Raw genomic sequence first — 23,450 nt, forward strand, 5'->3', positions numbered from 1 at the left:
AAGGTAAATAAATCATATCATGCCATGGGAGAATTTTCATTAAAGTAGTATATCATGAAATGAGGACAAAGTATATAGTTGTAGAGCATGAGATGGTATGGAGAAGTGGAAACCTGGTTGCACACTGTGTGCTTGGGGTAGTTAGGATGCATTTAGCACCCTGAGTAGCAATTAAGAAGGTTCCTGGGTTTCAGACAGTAAAGAGTAAAGAGAAACAGGATCTAGTAACAGATAATAGACAAAAGATATAAAAGGTTATCAAAGCTCAGAATTTCTCCAATAATTTAGTCTACTTTAAATTTTTGTTATGAGTTATTACTTGTATGGCAGTTGAGCCATGCAGTTTAAATATAATTGCGTTGTTTGTTTCATAGTAGAAAGTCAACATATTTCCAGAGCAATTTCTTAGACATAACAGGAACTTCAAACAGTAAAGTTGTTGAATTAAATGGAATGCAGCTTTTCATTTTCAAAATTTGGAAAATTAACAATTCATATCTTAACGATCAACTTATACTACCCACTATTTATTAGAATAATGTAGATTTGCCTTGTATAATGAGGGAAAGTAGAAAATATTTTTTTCTGTGGCTTGCTTGTTCTTGACCATTGTGCTTTTCCTTCTTTAAAATGCCATTTCTCAATGTGTTACAGTGCTCTCTTTGATAAATTTCAAATTACTCTAGAAATCAAATGACATATAGTGTTGAATACTAAAAAAACAGTGCCAGGGCGGGCCGCGGTGGCTCAGCGGGCAAAGTGCTTGCCTGCCATGCCGGAGGACCTCGGTTCGATTCCCGGCCCCAGCCCATGTAAAAAACAAACTAACAAACAAAATACAATAAAACAAGAAAATGTTTAAAGATGTTTCCCTTTCTTCCTTCCTTCCTTCTCTCTCTGTCTTTCCTTCCCTTCCTCCCTCTCTCTCAAAAAAAAAAAAAAAAAAAAAAAACAGTGCCAAAATGTTTTTAAAACAGGAGTTCATTTAAAGAAAAAAAAATACATGCTACAAAGGTAATATATTACATTAGAAAGTAAGTTGCCAGTTTTAAAAGAAAAACTTGGCTTTGATTTGGAGATGTTGAATCTAAAAATGAATGTGAAGGTAATATTAACAATGAGTAGTAAATTCTTGAAGTAACAGTGTTTACCATTTAATATTACTCTGTAATCTTCTCCACTATCTCTTAAAATTATAAGGATATTGTTAAGAGAAGTATCCAAATTTTCAATAGTGGTTGACCTCTTGGTCAGAAATGTTAGTGGGCAAGGTTAAGGTGAACCCCAATTCTAGTGGGAATCATAGAAGCCCAGGATTCCTGGATATGGTTAATTAACCTAAAGATCTGTAAAAACAGAATATTAGACAGCCCTCTAAGGTGTGAACTGATTTAATTGTTGATTGATTGATTAACAATTGATTGTTTTGTTCTATTATCACAAAATAACTCCTGTGATAATCTATGAAGACCTTGAGCCAATAGCTTAGAGCAGAGAGCTCTAACTAACACTCTCAGGTGACAGGCCCAGAGCCTCTTGAATGAAGCGGAAACCAGGAACCTTTGAAGAAGGACGCAGTTTTACCATCAACAGACTGTACTACAAGCCCTCCTTTAAGCCTTATCAGAAAGGACTTTTAACCAGATGACTGAACCTTGAAAAAAGAATACTAAAACTTTGGGGTTATACTATATAATAGATCTGAGTTAAAAGTCGTTCCTGTGGACCTTGGAACACTGTTCTCTTAATTCAGCAATTAAGCTAAAGTAAAATAATTAACAGGTGTTAACAAATTGCTACTGTGATTGTAACAAACATAAGTAGATGTGGCTCCAATTCAGCTACAGTCCTGGAAGTGGCCTTATGCGGTTAAGGATATGGCAAGTATTTTTCTCCATGCTCATATACAAGAATCACCAAAGGCAATTTGCAATTGCCTAAAGGCAGGCAGTGTTCCTCTGGCCATCCCACAGGGCACCTCGCAGGCTCCATGCGAGGCGCTGTGCTAATAGAAACCGTTTTTCCTCCTTGCCTTCATCTGTTTTCTTGGGAAACTGAAGAATTTTAGATTAAAACGGTGGCACTGTCATTAGTGATGGAGACAAGGCTTATGTCTTCCAGAAAAGCAAACTCAAAAAAAAAGAAAACAGAGTATTTTAATTGAGAGGCCTCTGATTGAAAAAAAACATTTCTCAAATGCTTGCTTTATACTGGATAGTTGATAGATGCAGTGACATAATTTGTACTTTTCCTACCCTCTGGAGGCTCTCTGCAATTTCTCTGTGAAGAAATGAAATGAATCGGTGAACACTACTGTATTTTATTCCTGATGCTCAAATTGTGATCTGCAGAGTAGCGACAATGGTTTCACCCAGGAGTGTGTAATGACAATATGTGTCCCTCATAACTGCTTCTGACTTAAAGTCTATTTTACCTCATATTAATATAGCCATTCCAGATCTCTTTTGGTTACCACTTACATGGTATGTATATATTTTTTATCTTTTCACCCTCAGCCTACTTGTATCCTTGACTTTAAGATAAGTCTCTTACAGACAACATATAGTTGTGCCACACTTTTTTATCCATTCTGCCAATTTCTGCCTTTTGACTACAGAGTTTAATCCATTTACATTTAAAGTCACTACTGATAATACACGACTTTCTTCTGCCATTTTTAAATTTAGACTTTGGAAGTCATATATTTTCTGCCCCTCACTTCCATTATTGCCTACTTTTATATTGATTTGATTTGTTGTGTTGTACATATTGAGTGCATTCTCATTTTTATCTGGATATATTTTTCATCTACTTTCTTTGTTTTTACTATGGGGTTAAAATTTAACATTGTAAACATATTACACTCATATTTGGTTTGATATTAGCTTCAATTAAATGCATATATACTTTTCCTATACCCCTCTTTAGCCTGATCATTTTTTGTACTTGCTACCGCTTATATCTTTGTACATTGTATGTACACAACCATGGATTTATCGTTACTTTTTATACATTTGCATTTTAGCACCCATAGGAATTAAGAAGTGGCGTTATATACCAAGCAATACACTACGGTAATACTGATATTTGTATTTACACAAATGGTTACTTTCATTGCCAGTCTTTATCTCTTTATGCCACTTTGAACCTCTAGTGTCTCTTCCTTTCAGTCCCTTTAGCATTGCTTGTAGTGCGTGTCTAGTGATGAACTCCCTCAGCTTTTGTTTACTTGAGAATGTCTTATTCTCATTTTTGAAAGAAAGTCTCGCTGGATATCAAATTCTTGGCTGGCACTTGTTTTCTTTCACCACTGTTTCAACCCATTGCCTTCTGGCCTCCATGATTTCTGAGAAGAAGTTGGTACTCAATCTAATTTGGACTCCCTTGTCCATAATGTTGCTTTTCTCTTGCAGCTTTCAGAACCGTCTTCTTGTTCTATGCATTTGATAGTGTGATCAATATATGACAGGGTGGAATTTTCTTCATGCTTACCCTGTCGGTGATCTCTAGGCATCTTGGATGTGCATATTCATGTCTTTTGCTAAATTTGGGAAGTTCTCTGTCACTATTTCTTTGAATATCCCTTCTGCCCCTCTCTTCTTCCCCTTCTGGAACTTCCATAAAGTGTGTGTTGGTGCACTTGCTGGTGTCCCGTAGCTGTTTTAGGCTATTTTTGCTTTTAATATTACTTTTTACTTTCTGCTCCTTCACCTGACTCATTTCACATATCTTATCTTGATATTCGCTGATTCCTTCTTCTGCTAGCTTTAGTATGCTCTTGGGCCAATTTCATTCAGTTATTGTGGTCTTCAACTCCAGTAGTTTTGTTCCTTTTTAAAATATCTGTCTCTTTACTAAAGGTCTCATATTGCCCATTCGTTCTCTTTCTGATATCCTTTAGTTCTTTGTATTTTCCTTCATCTCCTTGAGCATTCTTAAGATAATTTTTTAAAAGGCTTTGCTTGGTGTGTCCCCATTCTTGTCTTCTCTGTTGGTGTTTACTAGATTTTTAATCCTCTTCCTTGAAATGGGCCATCATTTCCTATTTCTTTATTTGTCTTATACTCTTTTGTTGAATGCTGTGCATTTTAATATTTAAAAATGTTAACTCTGGGATTTGTTCCTAGAGTTGTCTGTTTCTTGTGTTTTGTAACCAGCTGGTGACAGGAAAGATTTTCTTGAGCTTCAATCCTCCTATCAGAAAGGTCTTCACAAGGTACATGTGGTGTGCAGGGTTTTCCCTGTCTCTCTGAACCTCTGTCCTGTCCTGGGATTTTGCTTCTTGTGAGAGTAGGGTGATGGGTGCTGGTAGCCAGTGGAGAGAGTAATTTACAGTTCGTTACTGTAATTTATCAGCTTCTGCCTCCTACTCTTCCCTAGATGTTGTATAGTAGTCTTTTAACCTCCAGTGTTTCAAAGCAGTTGCCTCAGACAGTTCCTGACTGTTTAATTTTTGCTTTTTTTTTTGGTGAAAGGACTGAGTTCTGGTGCTCCCTACCCCACTGTTGTTCCACAATTCTCTCTTTACTGTGGTTTTATTATTTATTTAATTTTTTGGTGCATGGTCCAGGAATCAACCCCAGGTCTCCCGCATGAAAGGCAGTCATTCTAACCACTGAACTACCCGTTTTCATTTGCACTCCCCTAATGGCTTTTGATGTTGAGCATCATTTCACATGCCTTTTGGCTATTTTTGTATATATATTTTTGGAGAAATTTGTGAAGCTAAATTTGATTCTAGCTTAACATTCTGAGGAGGGGAGAGAATTAGAAAATTTTCAAACCTGGCTATCTCCTGATCTTGGTGTCCTTTGGGCTAATAGATAGATGAACACTACTCAGGTAAAGTTACCTTTGAGGAAAGTAAAGAAAAACAAAACAAAACAACAATATGGTAACTCTAAAATTATCAGGATGGAGTGAATATCTATTACTTACATGTCTGAGAAAGAAGGGAGCAAATAGAAATGGTGTAACAATTTTAGAGCTCAGACAGTTGATTCTGGAGGGATAAAGCAAAGATGAATTTCTTTAACGTAGCTAACAGAGAAATAGATGAAGTTTGGTTTAGGTTGAAGAATGGCCCAGAGATTCTCTTACATGCTGCTTGAAGTGATTCTCTGGGTCAGGACTAAATACCTAATGTATGAAATCTATGACAGAAATGAGGGACTGAGAAATTGAAGGTTGCATGAAGTATATCTGAGGAATAAAAATATCCAAATACAGCTTTAACTCAGGCATGTTAACATTATTTAGCAATGAGTTTTTTATGGAATAGCTTAGTTTTGAGTTGGGATTCAAACTTTAGCTTTATTATTGAGAAATCTGTTACCTCTATTTGTCCTTTAAACATTAGACATTATACATTAGATACTCTAGCCCCATTTCCTATCCGTTTTTTGTCCCCACTGTCGTAACTCATATGTTCATATTGGGTTTGGTCTTCAAATAGCGTCATCAGAAAGTATTGATTAAGCAACTATGATGTTTAATATTGTGACATTGGGCATTCAAAGAATTTTCTTTAGGGATACTTGCACGATAGCTAAAGAGATAGTTGTGGTGATTCGAAACTATTATATACCCTAGAAGAGCTTGTTTTAATCCTGATTCAATCTTGTGAAGGCAGATGTTTCTTTTAATCCTGATTCAATAATGTAGGCTGGAATGGAGATGTGACACACCCAGTTGTGGGTGTTAACTTTTGAATGGGTAGAGATGTGACTCCAGGCATTCCAGGGGGGGGGTCTTCCTTTAAAAGAGGAAACATTTTGGAGAGAGTCAGAAAAGACAGAGCTGAAAGAAAATTCAGAGCAGAGCTGACAGGCAGAGAACGGAGACACAAATATTTGGAGATGCTTGGAGCCCAACAGATATCACCATGAGATGTTAAGCAAGTCAGAACCTCAAGAGACCCAAGAGAATCCAAGAGATGAAAGCCAGCCCTGGAGAAGCAAAGTGAGGAACTCCCCCCAGGAACAGACTGAAAGCAATGAAGCCCAGGAGCAGCAGACTAGCAGATGCCAGCCACATGACTTCCCAACTGATACTTGTGGAGTACATGATACATGTGGAGTGCAGAGACACGGATTTTGAAGATGCTTGGAGCCCAGCAGGTATTGCCATGAGATGTTAAGTAAGGAGAACTTGGAGAGAGACGAGGGAAGCCAAGAGATGAAAGCCAGCCCTGGAGTAGTAAAGTGAGGATCCCCCACTGGAGCAGAGGCTGTAAAGAATGGAACCAGGAGTAAGGGACCAGCAGATGCCAGCCACATGACTACCCAGCTGACGGAGGTGTTCCTTATCCATCAATCTTTCTTGAATGAAGGTAACCTCTTGTTGGTGCCTTAATGTGGATACTTTCACTTCCTGAGAACTGTAAACTTGTAACTTATTTAAATTCTCCCTTTTAAATGCCATTCCAGTTCTGGTATATTGCATTTTGGCAGCTTGCAGACTAAAACAATAGTTATATTAGAAAATATCCAATATAACATGACTATAGAAATTGTGTTTTATACATATTCACTGCCACTATACAATTTTTAGTGAAGTGAAGATCAAGTCATATAACAAATTAAATAGTTGCACACATAGAGAAAATATTCCCCAGAGAATATATGATTGGACAAATGAAACTGCTGTTTAATTTTCCATATGCCTACTTTGGTTTATATGATCATCATGTTGTTTTCCTTATAGTATAAACAATCTCACTGTGCTAAGTTTGATGTAGCACAAGGATTTTTACTTTTATGGGTGATTTAAGATATTTGAAAGGATTATTTAGACTATACTAGATTTTCACTTTGTACACTGACACACTTGTGAGATTCTCCATCATAAAACCAAGAAAATGTTAATTCTTTGTGAGATTAGAAGAGTGAATTGATTCCCCTTAGGACACTTGAAGAATTTAAGTTGAATCTTAAAGACTATATCACAAAATTTATTCTTAGGTGTGTTGAATGAGTAAATGGATGGATAAGTAAGTTGATACATATGGTTAAATTAAACTCAGCCTTTTAAAATTATTTTAATTTTAATAATAAAAAAGTATGTCCATGAAAACCATTTAAATGCTTTTCTATGGTACTTTAAATTTTTCCAAATGAGCACATTTAATAAGTATTTTAGTTGCCACACTTTATTTTAAATAAAAAGGTGTTTATTAGGATGGACATTTTAGCAAAAGCTGATTGCTCTGGGAAAATAGACATATAGTTACAGATGTAAAAATACTTGTAATTGTTGTTTCCCATTGAATTGTCACTGAATAGGGAAATAAAATTAGGGGTAGGGAGTGGAAGGGAACTTAGCTTTTCACTGTAAACTCTTTAAGCATCTTTTGAAATTTGCATCACATGCATAAATATATTATTAAAAGGAAAAGGTAGTAAAGCACTAAGTTTGCAATAGTGTAGCAATATTTGTATACCCATGTGCTCTGTATATTTAGTTAAATACCAAATGGATTACATTGAAAATGATCATTTGGAAAACCTATGGTAAGGGGTAATATATATAAATTCAGAACATTTCTTTTGATCAAGTTCAAAGAATTGGAAGGGGGCACGTTGGAGTCAGAAGTCTTAGAATAAAGATGCAGCAGCAGAATGGATGAATGGAATATATAGGAAACATCCATAGAATACATAGGAAAAAATGAGTGAAGTTGAGTGAAGTATACTAGGATGAGTCATCAGGTATTTTGCTTGATGGTAGAGAGAGGTTTGCAGTCTGAACACTCGGAAGAATGAGAAATTAGAAATTTAAGTGAGTTCTAGAGGAAAGGTAATGATCTGGATTTTAAATAAAACAGATTGAAAATGTAGCAGCACTAGCGTGACTATAATAAGCAGATGGTAGATTTAGGTAAAATTCCCTCAGGATTTTGTTTGTTATTTTTTTTTTTTTTACTTCCAATCTTTATGGCCTGAGATAGGTAGGTGGTAAACTAAATATAAATAACTTTTCATTGACTGTTGGTGTGATTATCCAATTTGCATTTTAGATACAGTTTTTAATTCCTTAGCACAATGGGAATAAATATATATATTTGAAGAACAGATGGATGCAAGTTTAGCGTATTTTACAATCTTTTTGGTTCCAGCTCATAGAGAAATCACTAAATGTACAAATTGTTCCACTCAAGGAAAATGATCTAACAATTCTCTTTCTGGTTTCCTCTTCTTGTTTCTGTCCATTTACCCCCCAAAATTCATTCAGCCTTCAAAATTCTTAACTTCGAAGTTTTTCGGGATCCCTCCTTAGCACTTTCCTTGAACTCTCTGAATTCTCCCCTTTCTCTCCAACAAACTCCTTTCTTTTCCATTTGTCTATTAGTCATTTTTCAGTCATTTCAGATTTCAAAATGGAAGTCATCTTCTGCTTTTCACTTTCCACCCAAACCTGTTTCTGTTTCTCTAAGATAGAAACCTTTGTTCCTTTAATTCAAAATCTACCATTCCCTCGATATCCAGTCAATCACAAAATGCTATTAGTTATAGTTCACAATTACTTTCCTCACTTGTGGCCACTGTTTTAGTTTAGATTATCAACATTACTTTCCTGGGCAATACAATATCTGTATAACTGGTCCCTCAGTTACCAAAATTTCCTTGTTCTAGCTTGTACTTCATAATACCTTGAATTATGATCACTCCTCTCAACCCTTATCCTCATAAAATTATCATGTAACATTCCTTTAGAATATTCATTGCTTCACAGGAATCTTCAGAATAAAATACAAATTCCTTGTCTGGTATAACCTATTTTTCTGTTCTAGAACCATTTGTACAGCTACTCTGAACTTCTCACTTTTCCTGAAGAATGGCATGGCTCTTCATTGCTCCTTGCTTTTGTAATAATATTTTGCTACTCACTTTAACTTATACACTTTTCAAATTTTGATTCTTCCAAGTTTCATTTCAAATCTTAAGTTATCTGTGAGAATTTTCCTCACCAACTGTACAGTTCAGTCATTCATCCATTTAATGTTGAGCACCTAACAGTTGTTTCCTTTTCTATTATTCCATGGTTCTTGGTTCATGTTTCTATTTTGGCAATTTATTATATTGCATTAAACTTATATATTTAGTTTTCCTGATCATTAGATTGGAAGTTCCTTGATGAATCTCTGGCTCATTGTTCTCTCCAACACCACTGCTTGGTGATCATAATTTTTGATGATTTTAAATACCACAAAGATAATCCTTCCAATATGATAACTTTTTGGTTACTTAGTATCCTTTCTTTTTTTTTTTTCTTAGTATCCTTTCTAATAAAGATCTTGTCCTCTGTGTTTTCTCAGCCATTTACTCCGTGGACATACCCTGGGCCTTGTCAGTACAAATAACTATACATACTCCAAAATTTCAGTTTGTAGGAATAGCACACTCCTATAATAACTTCCTACTTTTAATCTTAGATAGCTCTTTTGATAATACTACTGTAACAAATCTTTGATCCCATTGATCCTACCACCTTTTTACTGTTCCTCTCCACCCTCATCCACTCATGTCCTTCCTTATCTAACTTTCAAGGATTATAATCATTCTCTTGCATTCTCTTTTGCTTTAATATACTCTTTTCTTCAAATCAAGGCCCTGGACAACTAGAGGGGAATACACAAACATGTTTGAAATTAATAATACATTTTTAAGAAGGCTCTCAGTGTTTCCTGGTAATCCTACTGTATTTCCCAAGTCTATTCATTCTTCTATTAATTTCACTCCTTATTTTCTCTCCTCAGCATACCAATAACTTCTCCATCGTTAGTCAGAATTGATGACTTTGTTTCCCATTTTACACAGAGAATAGAAGGACCTGCAAAAGCTCCTACCCCATCTCTAATTTCCTACCCTTGTCTATTATACTCTGCCTTCTCTCCTGTTGCTGTGAATTACCTGTTTGTGTCCACAGAAAAGGCCAACCCCTCATCTTATACGCAAGAACCCATGCCTGTCATTTTCTTAAAGAAATTGCAATTTTTCCCTCTCTGTCTCTCTCATGAACCATCAATATTTTCTTCTCTACTAACATATTTCCAACCACAAAGTAATTGTAAGCTCCTATTTCTCCCATAAAAAAATCTCTTTTGGATATACTTTCTCCAGCTGCTGCTCCATTTCTTTTCTTTCTTTTACAGAATAGGAATGTCTTTAAAAGGACTGGCTATATTTTCTGTCTCCCATACTCTCACCCGATTCTCTTTTGAATCCACTGCAACAGACTTTTATATAAGCCACTCGAAAAAATGCTTATCAACATCCCCAATGATCTCTAATTGTTAAACCCAATAACCAGTTTTCTGTCTTCATCTTAGTTGACTTTTCAGCAGCATGTGACATTATTATTCCATTCTATTTTTTTTTTCCAAGCAGTATTAAAAGGTTGTTTATTATTTTAAGCCAGGGAATTTCAGGAGACCATATACCTTCAAGGCTTTTACAAAAATGTATCTGAGGCACTCAAATACCAAGTCTACTCAAATAAGCTTCCCAAGCAGCTTTTCTGTACATTTCAGCTGCTTCCAGGTGATTAGCTGCTGTTATTATGCCCCGGCCTACAATGATGATATCAGAACCTCGTTTCCCAATAACTTCTTGTGGGCTGCTGTATTGTTGGCCAAGATTATCCCCTCCTGCTTCTAATTGAACTCCTGGAGTCAAGTGAAGAAATTCTGGTTTCATGCTTACTCGGCAGCCAGAAATAAAACCAACTACAAATTCAGAATGCTCCTCAGCCATTTTAACCGCTGCTTCAGTGTAGCTCCCAGTGGCTAAGGAGCCAGTGGAGCTCATTTCTGCAATGAGCAGGCATCCCCGATGCAAAGGCTGGCCTACTTCCTTCAGGCCTTTCACAACTCCTGAGCCTGGCACCACGTGAGCATTTACCAGATCGGCCCAGGAAGCTATTTTAAAGACACCACCTTCATACTGCCTTTTTACTGTGTTTCCTATATCAGCAAATTTCCGATCTTCAAATATTAAGAAATCATGGTGTTTTGCCAGAGATGTCAATTCCTTCATCACATCCAGATTAAAATCATCCAAGGTATCTACGGGAGTCTTGAGCATACAAATGCTGGGTCCTAAAGCATCTGCTAGTTGCAAGAGCTCCTTGGACTCTGAAACATCATCCGACAGACACAGATTGGTCTCCTTCTTTTGCATAAGCTTCAGAAGCTTCGCTGCAACAGGGTGGATCCTGGGCAATTCTGCACGTGCACCAAAGCCGAGTTCTTTGGGTGCTTTCATCACAGAAGGGAGAGAACCATTTTGATTAGTAGTCTCAAAAACATTTTCCTGAATAAATCTCTTCACTCTCCTGACCATCTCAGCATCAATTTTTTTCTGCTGCTCAAGAATCTCCAACATTTTGGATAAAATGTACACACTGAGTGGAGACGAATTCCATGTGCCTGTCGCTTGTCCTTGCCACCCTGCTCTCTGTCCAGTAGCACTATGGCATCAGTGACCTTCAACCCCTCCTTCTGAAGTACCTCAACAGTTTCCAAAACACTAGATCCACTGGTAACGACATCTTCAATGATCAAACAGGTTTCTCCTGGATTAATAGCACCTTCTACAGGACGTACCATGATCCTTTGTTTCTTTTCTTCTAATGAGCATTGGAATTTGGTTGGTTGAACAGATCACAGTAGCCAAGGGTAAAGCTGCATAAGGCACTCCACACACAGTGTCAAAACTGATCCCTGCATTTTGGGCAGTCTGGAATGAAATATCTGCAACCTGACTCAGAAGACGCGGTCGAGACACGATGCCCCGCAGATCAGTGTAGACAGGGGAAGAAAGCCCGCTCTTCAGCACGAAGTCCCCAGACTTGAAAGCCTGCACGTCGTACAGCCCAGTTACCAACGGACCCAACGCTGCACTGGCGGCTGCCGTTGTCTTGATGCTCCCAGTTCGCCCCCAACCCCACGGCGGTTTCAGCCTCCGGCGCCTGCTCCATTCTTTTTGAAATTAGTTTTTTCACTGGACTTTTAGGATACCACATTTTCTTGAGTGTTTGTTTTACTTGTCTCTCACTGGACATTCTTCCTTAGTCATTTTTGCTGGGTTTTTCTCATCTACCTCATTGATAACTCTAAACTTTTCCAAGGTTCCCTTCTAATTCTCTTCTTCCTCTGTTAATTTATTCTCATTTTCAAAATGATCCACTTAGTCTTAATGCTTTAAATATGAGAATTGATATCTTTATCCTGGACCTCTCTCTTGAACTCCTAACTCATATACCCAACTGTATACTTGACATCTCCATTTGAATTTCTAATAGACTGTCATCTCCAAATTGAGCTTCCGATCTTATTCCCCAAAACTGCATCACTCATACTCTTCCCCAACTCAATTAATGCAAATCTGTTTTTGTTCATATCGAAAACCTTTAAGTCGCCCTTGACTCCTGTCTTTCTTTCATGTCTTCTACCCAATCTGTGAACACTTATTATTGGCTCTAATCCAAATATATCCATAATCTGACTGTATTTTACCACTTCCACTGCTACACACACTAGTGCAAGCCACTGTTATTTTTTATTTAGATTCTTAAACTATGCCAACTGGTCTCCTTGCCTCTGTCTTCTCCCCAACCCCTCGCCTATAGTCTAACCTCAATATGGCAGCCAGAAGGGTCCTGCTTAATTGTCAGATCATGGCATTCCTCTACCCCCAACTCCTCCAATGGTTCCCATCTCACTCAGGGAAGAGTCATGCAAGAAATTACAGGTCTCAACACCCTCCATACAGCATCCCCACTCCCCCACCAGGTGACATCTTGGTGATGTCATCCATTACGTGTCTCTTATTTTCTCACCCTATTATTCCAGGCATACCAGTCTTGTTGCTTTCCCTTAAGTACATCAGCTGGCAACTGTTTCAGGGCCAGTAATACTTTTCCCAGATAGACTGCAAAGCTTCACATTTTCTTATAATATCTTCTCCTACTACTCTGTTTAAAATTGTATCCCAACATTATCTTGAAAGAATAAGGGGAAATGAAGACATACTGATAAAGAATGGATCTTATAATATTATAGTTAAATCTAAATGGATGGTAATAATATGATTGGGAAATGCAATGGTAGTATTAAGTAAAAATTTCTTAAATCAAAATTACATTCTGAAAAGGAAAAAATACAGGCTTGGAACTAAAATTAAAATCTCTTTGATCATATATATTTTAAGAATAATTAGTAAGGGGCTTATGCTTGACTTGAAGCTGGATTTTCTGATTTAAAATTGTCTTCATCCTAACTGACTACCTTCCCCCTCCCTGACTCCCTTCTTCCCACAAATGTTTATTGCTTCTCTGATTATTATTTTCCCCATTATAAATGTGAATAAATCATTAATATGCTTTCCTGTCATCTAGGTTATTTCATAAAGATTTTTTAAACCAATAATGGCCCTTTATGGAACAATGCTCGTTATAACTACCAAGAAAGATGTGCAACTGTTTATAATAATACTTTACAGTTATATGCAGAAAGAGAGACCTAGCTTGGAGTCATTATAATCATTTTTCTGTCCAAACAAGCTTGATTTAAAATCTTTCTGTAGCTTATTATATGTCTAATATTTTACAAAAGTCAAATATAGTTTATCTTTCTGCATTTACTTTTTTAAACAATAAATTCTCTACCACAAAGGAAAAAGAAGTTATTAAATTAGTCTGGCCTGGAAACTTTGTTAGTTCCTGCAGTGTTCTCTAAATAATGGCTCACTATTTCTCTACTTATTCAAAGTCCTTTATAAGGAATAAAACAGTTTTTCAGTTGTTTTAAATATGCCTTTCTCTCCTCTGTGCTTCAAACTCATATATTTGTTATATTTAGCTTGTTTTTGTAATTGGGGTATATATACTCACTATCTTAACAATGCCCAAATTAGTATGCACAAATTAGCTCATAAAAAACTATACCATTCTTCTTTAAGTAGCATAAGCTGAGGCAGAGTGTAAAGTGACTGATGATAAAGAATTGGAAATATTGCTCTTTAAAGAAGGCAAGGCACCTGTTTTGGAGTCATATTTGGCTGCAATGATGTCACTATTTATTAAGAGATGAATTAAATCTATTTAAAGTAAAAATAAGTTATTCCTGCCATTTCTCTACTGTTCATTTTAATTTGAAGGTTTATTCCTTTGCCTACTAACCTCCAGTGACTTCTAATTGCACATAGACTGCTATCAAACTCCTTCTTTTGGCCTCTAGGTTCTTTTATTATTATTATTATTTTTTATCTTAGAGCTGTCCCCTATGCTGCATACTCCTTCACACCAGCCCCCAGTTTTATGTTGGTGACTTCCTTTTCATTCTTGAAGTCTTACCTTAAATACCATCTTTCCAGAGAAACCTATCTAAATTCCCTTCTCTCTTTACTTCACAGTACTTATCACATTCCCACAATGACTTTTTATTCTTTTACCATTTTTCTATTGCTCTCAGGAAATTTTTGGTCATACATTCCGTTGACTGATTAATTGAATGGATGAAGAGAGGAGAAAAAAAGGGCAACCTGCATTGAGGGTAGAAGAAACTGAATGAACAGGCTTATATGTAGGTGTGATGAGAGTGGCGGAAGTCTAGGACTCCACCGTGACTAGAGTGTGAACTGGGTTAGGACAGCAAGTGGGTATAGGGAAGTGAAAGGGCAGAAATGTAAGTTGGGGTATCATATTTTTAAACGTGGTAGCAAAACAATCATATTTGTTTTTTAAAAAGATCACTCTCAGGAGGGTCGAAGATGAATGAAATAGTGAACAATGTAACATTAGGAGAGCCATTTAGGAAGCTGTTGCAGTAATTCATGTGATTGGTGATAACGGCTGGAACTCAAGGAGTTCTAGAGGAAATGAAGAGAAATGGGACCAAAGGTGAAATTTTGGAGGAAGAGTTGGGTGGTCATGGACCCTGTTAAGACATGGTCTGTGAAGGAGGGAGGACAAGTGAATGATGACTTTGGGACCATAACTCAGATACATGAATGATTGTCACTATCCAAGAATATGAGAAGGGATTAGGTATACTGAGTTCAGATTTGGAATGGTTGAATTTGAAGAATCAGTGTATTATTTCAAATAGAGATGTTCAATAAATAATATGGTTTGAATCTTGGGCACAAAATCTGAATCCTGAGCAGGGAAGTGAATATTGAAACAAGAGATGACTTGTTTAATTAATGAAAAGAAGAGGAAGTCAAAAGGATGAAACTTAAAGAGGAGAGAAAGAAAAATATCTTGTTTTTTTCTTCTTAACTTTCTAAAGCTTGCCACGTTTGCTGGATCTTCCTTATCCAATATGTTTTGAAAGTTAAACTTTCTTAACATTTTTACTTCAGCAGTGTTTCCTTCATCTCATTTTGTGTATGGTTCACAGTTACTTTGATTTTTATTTTTTAAACAATTCCTGTCTCATTTCTGCTGAGCCACATATGAATTATGATGGCATTATCATGAGTTTGTATTCAATTTAGCCCTCTCTACTTGGCTATCTCTTTCTTCCTTCAGGCTTTTCTGGCACATTTACTCTTCCACCATGTTTCAGAGGCACCTCTGTATTGCATGGTGTCGTCAGCACAGCCTAATCTCAACTCTTTAGGTTGGTCATTCCTCACCCTTTAGTCTAAAATAGGCACATTAAGTCACTTTCCATTATGTAAGTACACATTAATTTTGTATATAAAAATGACTTCTCTCCAATAGTTTTCATGTATTTATGTTTTTTTATTATTTGTCTCCCTCTCCTAGGATGTGAGCTCCATAAGAGCAGTTGCTTACTGATTTTGTTTTCTGGACTCCTGTTTATGTTACATTTGCACTTGATGTTTTCTCTTCCTGGAACCCTATTCCCTTAACCTTTTGGGTCATGCCCATTTCCTTCAGGTCTTTGCTTAAATACTAGCTTAACAGAAGGGTCTTCTCTAGCCTACAGTAACTTGACCCCCACTTCCACTCTTATCACCATATATTCCTCTCTTTTTGTTTGTTAATTGTGCTGGCATTTAAAATATATGCTTATTGTCTCTCTCAATTAGAATGTAAATCCTTGAGGTTAAAGACTTTGCTTTCTTTACCACTATATTTTTGAAAATTAGAACATTTTCTGCCCTAATTTATTCAGTTAATACCTTGTGAATAAAGGACAGGATGAATTGAAACATTACCCCACCCACTACCCCCACCTACAGACAATAGGGTAAGAGCCTCAGTTAACCAACTGGGCAGTATCTGATTCTGAAAATTTTCCTTATTACTTGTCTGCTGAATACATATGAGGTAGGTATTGGGGTGATTTGCCCTGCAAAAAATAAATTACAGAATACCCAGTTGAATTTTAATTTCAGATAAACAATAACTAATTTGGTCATACTTATTTTATGTATCTGGGAGCTGTGTAGAGCATCTAGTTTGTATAGCCCCATCCTCTTAGTATATGGACTTCATTTTGGGATTACTGTTTCAGAACAATTGCACACTGTTGCTAACCAACCCTGGAGATTTTTTCTCTTTTATTTGGGTTAAGCACAATTCTATTTCCTCAAAAAACTTGATGGGATTCCCATCTCTTTGTTTATGGTCAATATTGTGTCCTAGTAAATACCTAAATATTGGATTTAGAATTTACAATTCTTATCAATAAATTTCTTAGTTCCATTCTCTTATCCTTTAGTTTAATAACTTCTGTCCTGAAGCAATTAGTAGAAGTAGCTTCTGGGGGAGTATATTAGTTAGGGTTCTCTAGAGAAACAGAATTAAGAGGAAATATTTGTAAATATAAAATTTATAAAATTGTCTCACGTAACCATGGGAACATAGAATCCGAAATATGTAGGGCAAGCTGTGAAGCTGATGATTCCAATGGACAGTCTGGATGAACTCCACAGGAGAGGCTCACCTGCCAAAGCAGGAAGAGAGGCTGTCTCTTGTGAATCCTCCTTAAAAGGCCTCCAGTGATTAGATTAAGCGTCACCCCTTGCAGAAGACACTCCCCTTGGCTGATTACAAATGGAATCAGCTGTGGATGCAGCCTACATGATCAAGATTTAATTCTATGAAATGTTCTCACAGCAACAGACAGGCCAGCACTTGCCCAACCAGAACAACAGGTACCACTACTTGGCCAGGTTGACACATGAACCTGACCATGACAGTCCACCCCTTGTCAACTTGGCAGCTATACGCATCACCTTAAACCATACCTAATTTCTAAATAAAAAATGATAAAACACACATTTTTTTCTTTCACCTAGAAAAATTCAACCATGCTGCATGTAACCGGAAACGCATTAAATCTCTCCAGAATAAGGTGCAAGTCCTTGGGTAATATTCATTCTTAAACTTGATATCTTACAACTTAAATAGTATAACATGAATAAGACAGCATTGCAGTCCTCATTTGTGTAACTGGTCACGTGAACATAGTTCATATTTATCACTACCTTCTTCCACTGCCATGTTCCCTTTACCCTCAGCAAGCACTTCAGCTGGCCATGGTTCTTTGCCAGGTGGGGTAACCCAAACCTTCATTTTTGAAGTTTCAGAGCAGAGCCATTAATATTCCTGCCAGCATTGCATTGCTGCAGTTTTCCATTGATTTTAATCACAAGGCATGGTAGTACTAAAAGATGCCTTTAGGGACCCCCCCATATTCCAGGAAAACTCTTCTTTACCTCCATTGTGTAGTTGCAGTCCTGTTTCCCCTTGATAGTCAGGGTCAGTCACCCAGCCACTAATGTAATCCCTTCTTGACTTGTTGATCCAGGGGCATGAGTAGCCCAAAGTGACCAAGTGGCAGTCTTAGATTCCAGTACAATGGAATTGTTTCTCCTGGTGGAAGCACTCCCCTTTTTGGAACTACAACCTGTAGTCCAGTAGAACTCAGGGTCACAGGGAAAGGAAGCAGAAATTTTCCTAGTGTATCACTAGGGTGATAGTGAGTGGTGCCACTCCCATTTCCACCCCTTGGTTCCTGGACCCATGGATCCTGGCTATGGAAGAAACAGCACCATAAATGGGGCACTAATTCAGAGCATACACAGCTTCCTGGAAAGCATCACCCCAGCCCTTTAAGGTACTGCCAACTAGATGACACCATAATTGAGTTTTAAAAGTCCATTCCACATTTCTATCAATTCAGCTGCTTTTGCATAATGGGGAACATGGTAAGACCAGAGAATTCCATGAACATGTACCCATTCCTGCACTTCATTTGCTGTGAAGTGTGTTTCTTGATCAGAAGCAATGCTGTATGGAATACCTTGAAGGTGGATAAGTCATTCTGTAAGCCCACAGATGGTAGTTTTGGCAAAAGCTTTGTGTACAGGGAAAGCAAACCCATATTCAGAGTATGTGTCTATTCCAGTTAGAACAAATTACTGTCCCTTCCATGAAGGGAGTGGTGCAATGTAATCAACTTGCCACTATGTAGCAGCTGGTCACCTCAGGGAATGGTGGTATATTGGGGGCTGAGTGTGGGTCTCTGCTGCTGGCAGATTGGGCATTCAGCAGTGACTGTAACCAGGTTAGCCTTGGTGAGTGGAAGTCCATGTTGCTGAGCCCATGCATAACCTCCATCCCTACCACCATGACCACCTTGTTCATGAGCCTATTGAGAAATGACAGGAGTTGGGCTGACTGGTATCCACAGAATGGGTTGTCTTAACCACTCGATTATTAAAACCTTCCTCTGCAGAAGTTATCCTCTGGTGTGCATTCACATGGGATACAAATATGTTCTTTTTTTTAGCCCACTCAGGAAAGGCTAGCCACATACCTGTTCCCCAGACCTCTTTGTCACCAATTTTCCAATTATGTTCTTTCCAAGTCCCTGACCATCCAGCCAAACCATTAGCAACAGCCCATGAGTCAGTATACATACACACCTCTGGCCAGTTTTCCTTCCAAGCAAAATGAACAACCAGGTGCACTGTTCGAAGTTCTGCCCACTGAGAGAATTTCCCATCACCACTGTCCTTCAAGTACACCCCAGAAAGGGGTTGGAGTGCCGCAGCTGTCCACTTTAGGGTGGTACCTGCATATCGTGCTGAATCGTCTGTAAACCAGGCTTGAGTTTTCTCTTCCTCGGTCAATTCACTGTAGGGAACTCCCTAAGAGGCCATAGCACTGGTCTGGGAAAGAGAAAGTTATGTGGCAGGAATGGAGACTATGGGCATTTGCTCCACTTCTTCATGTAACTTACTTGTGCCTTCAGGACCTACTGTGATCCTATCTAATATTTACCATTTCATTTTTATAATAGAGTGCTGCTGCACATGCCCAACTTTATGGCTTGGTGGGTCAGACAACACCCAACTCATGATAGGCAACTAGGGTCTCATGGTAACTTGGTGGCCCAGGGTTAAGCGTTCAGTCTCTACTAAGGCCCAGTAATGGGCTAAAAGTTGTTTCTCAAAAGGAGAGTTGTTATCTGCAGCAGATGGTAAGGCTTTGCTCCAAAATCCTAAGGGTCTGCATTGTGATCTCCTATAAGGGCCTACCAAAGGCTCCAAACAGCATCTCTGTTTGCCACTTGACATTTCCAGCACCATTGGATCTTCTGGATCATAGGTCCAAGTGGCAGAGCAGCTTGTACAGCAGCCTCCTCTTATTCAGGTCCCCACTCAAAATTAGCAGCTTTTCTGGTCACTTGATAAATAGCCCAGAGTAGCACACCCAAATGAAGAATATGTTTCGCCAAACCCAAAAAGACCAACTAGGCATTGTGCCTCTGTTTTGGTTAGAGAAGGGGCCAGATGCAGCAACTTATTCTTCACCTTAGAATGGATATCTTGACATGGCCCACACCACTGGACACCTAGAAATTTTACTGAGGTGGAAGGTCCCTGTATTTTTGTTGGATTTATTTCCCATCCTCTGACACGCAAATGCCTTATCAGTAAATCTAGAGTAGTTGCTACTTCTTGCTCACTAGGTCCAATCAACATGTTATTGGACCAGTGTGATGTCTTGTGGGAGGGAGAAATGATCAAGATCCCTGGGACAAGATTATGACACAGGGTTGGAGAGTTGATATACCCTTGAGTAGGGACAGTGAAATTATATTGCTGACCTTGCCAGCTGAAAGCAAACTGTTTCTGGTGGTCCTTACTAACAGCTGTTGAGAAAAAACAATTTGCCAGATCAATAGCTGCATACCAGGTACCAGGGGAGGTATTGATTTGCTCAAGCAATGATACCACATCTGGAACAACAGCTGCAATTGGAGTTACCACCTGGTTGAGCTTACGATTATTCGCTGTCATCCTCCAAGACCCATCTTTTTTCTGCACAGGCCAAATAAAAGAGTTGAATGGGGATGTGGTGGGAATCACCACCCCTGCATCCTTCAAGTCCGTAAGAGTGGCAGTTAATCTCTGTAATCCCTCCAGAAATCCAGTATTGTTTCTAATTTACTATTTTACTAGGTAGGGGCAGTGCTAGTGTCTTCTACTTGGCCTTTCCTACCATAATAGCCCTCACTGCGCCAGTTAAAGAGCCAATGTGGGGATTCTTCCAGTTGCTCAATATGTCTATTCCAATTATGCATTCTAGACTGGGGAAATAACTACAGAATGGGTCCAGGGTCCTACTGGACCCACTGTGAGGCAGACCTGAGCTAAAACTCCATTGATCACCTGACCTCCATAAGCTTCCACTCTGGTGGACCAGAGTGATGCTTTGGGTCCCCTGGAATTAATGCCACTTTTGAACCAGTGTCTAATAATACCTCCAAATATCTGATCATTTCCTTTTCCCCAATGCACAGTTACCCTGGTAAAAGGCCGTCAGTCTCCTTGGGGAAGACTTAGAGGAAGATTAACAGTATAAATTTGTGTCAGTGTAACAGGTTTCTCCCCCAAAGGGACCTGGCTTCCCCTTCATTCAAGGGGCTCTGGTTCTGTAAACGGTCTGAAGTCTGAAAATTGATTGAGAGTTCATGACTCTGTGCTTTTGTAATGCAGATTAGACTTGTGTTCAATTGACCTAGAACTCTTTTGTTTATACAGCTCCAACAAGAATTTAGTAGACTGCCCATCTATTTTATTTCTAGGTACCCCATGATTTACTAGCTAACATCACAAATCTCTGTGAGTCAGATTATTTTGACTCCTGCTTTGAGTTTGCTGTCTATTATAATAGTCCCATTCCGCCCCCACCCCCGCCATCTTTGGCGATTAAGTGCTGCCACCTGGCTTCTCCCAACTCAGGATCCAGTCATCCCCATTGTTTTTAAGGGTTCCAGCTCAGTGATAGAAGTTTCCACAATAATATCTGACCTACAGAGAAGTGCAACTGCAGAGCTCTTCAGAGATGATGGCGCTAGTCTCACAAATTTATTTCTCACTGTTCTGGGAAAAGGTGCATCCTCCAGACATTCCTAGGGTGTAAGAGCAAGCTTTGCATGATAAAGCCACTTTAACATTCCAATCACTCTAAGCCTCTGGATCCCTTCATCTACATTATACCAGGGCAGTTCTGGCATTTCAACTTCAGGTAATGTCAGCCACCTTTTGATCCATGTTTCAACCAACCATCCAAAGGACCTGTTATAGCCTTTTCTAACCCCTTGAGCTATAACATTGAATGCAGAATCTCTTCTTAGTGGGCCCATATCAATAAATTCAGCCTGATCCAGCCTTATATTCCTCCCACCATTATCCCACACCCTTAAAATCATTGCCACACGTATTCTCCTGATTTCTGTCTATATAAATTAGAAAACTCCCACAGTTCTTTTGGAATATAACATACCCTCTCAGGTGTGATTCTTTGTACCTCACCTTTAGGGGCTTATTGGGACTTTAGTATAGTTATAGGTCTGGAAGAAATGAGGGATGGTGGGGGTGGGTCATGAAAATAATTAGAAATATCTTATAAGCCATATGCTTCAGGGAATTCATTTTCAGTTTCATCTGGTGAAACAGGATTAATCACTCTAGGGCAAATCCTTCCAGGTGGAGGTTGGGTGGCCAACTCCTCAAGGCAGGCTGGAGGTGGGGTGGCTATGTCATCAGGGCAGACTATTGCAGCGTTAACTAGAGAAGATTCAAGATGAACTAGGGTTTCAACCTTGACCCCAACATCATTATCAATTCATGTGTCACCATCCCATTTTTCAGGGTCCCTCTCCTTTCCAACCAGTGCCCTCACTTTAATGTCAGACTCCAAGCAAGATTGAGATTTCAGTTTACATTGTAAAGTTGCTACTCTAACATTAAAATTCTGAGCCTGATTTTCTGAGATCTCAAGTCTACGGCTATGGGAAATAAGATATTCCTTCAGGACACTCACAGAAACTTCTACATCTGTCAGACGGTGCTTAAGCTTCTTGTTTGAAGCCTTAAGTCCATCCCTTTCACTCATTAATCTATTCAGTATATCTGACAACAACCAGCCAACATCTCTATAGTTTTTATTTCCACAAAAGTTAGTAAAAGTGTCAAAAACATTATTCTGCAGAACCTGGCTTTGTACAAACGAAGCATTAGAAGAATTGAATGGTGATATTTTGAGTATATCTTTTGCCAAGACATTCCATGGATTGGCAGTGTCATTCTGATTATGGGAATCAGAGTCCTTAGTGCCTCTGAATCCAGTCAAAGTAGAAAATCATTCATAAAAACCCATTTTTAAGATTCTGTTTCTTAAGAACCTCTCCTGGTACCAATTTGTATTACTTAGGGTTCCCTAGAGAAACAGAATCAACAGGAAATATCATAAATATAAAATGTATAGAAGTGTTTCACGTAACCATGGGAATGTAGAGTCCAAAATCTGTAGGGCAGGCTGTGAAGCTGATGATTCCAATGGACTGTCTGGATGAATTGCACAGGAGGGGCTTGCCGGCGAAAGCAGGAAGAGAGCCCGTCTCTTCTGAATCCTCCTTAATAGTACTCCAGTGATTAGATTAAGCCTCACTCATTGCAGAAGACATGCCACTAGCTGACTACAAATGGAATCAGCTGAGGATGAAGCTGATGTGATCATGATTTAATTCTATGAAATGTCCTCATAGCAACAGACAGGCCAGCACTTGCCCAAACACAATAACAGGTACCACTTGGCCAAGTTGACACATGAACCTAACCATGACAGGGAACATCACACTTTTTTTTTTCATTCATGAATCAGTCATTCTTTTTATAAAAAAATATTTTTATTGATATATCTTCTTACCCTTCCAGTCCGTATATGGTGTATAATCGATGACTCACAATATCATCACATAGTTGTGAATTTATCACTATGATAATTTTTTAGAACATTTATATCAGCCCAGAAAGGGGAGCATTACTTTTAATCATATTTTGGTTGTTGAATCTTTCTCTTTGTTTTGTGAGTTTGTTTAAAAGGAAGTGTAGGGGAGAAGTTTAGGGTCTGAGGCAGTGTTGTTTTCCAATAAAGCTGCATTTTACCTCTACTTT

General features: G+C 38.3%; 1 protein-coding gene and 1 pseudogene across 14 annotated transcripts in view; one reads left to right on the forward strand and one right to left on the reverse strand.

The window, feature by feature from the left end:
• The window catches only part of GPC5 (glypican 5), an 860,649-nt gene that overhangs the window by 102,726 nt on the left and 734,473 nt on the right, over positions 1-23,450 (forward strand). The window lies entirely within an intron of this gene.
• Positions 10,386-12,818, reverse strand: LOC143679602 (uridine 5'-monophosphate synthase pseudogene; annotated as a pseudogene).

Source organism: Tamandua tetradactyla, chromosome 4, assembly GCF_023851605.1.
Source record: "Tamandua tetradactyla isolate mTamTet1 chromosome 4, mTamTet1.pri, whole genome shotgun sequence".
Taxonomy (NCBI): Eukaryota; Metazoa; Chordata; class Mammalia; order Pilosa; family Myrmecophagidae; genus Tamandua; species Tamandua tetradactyla.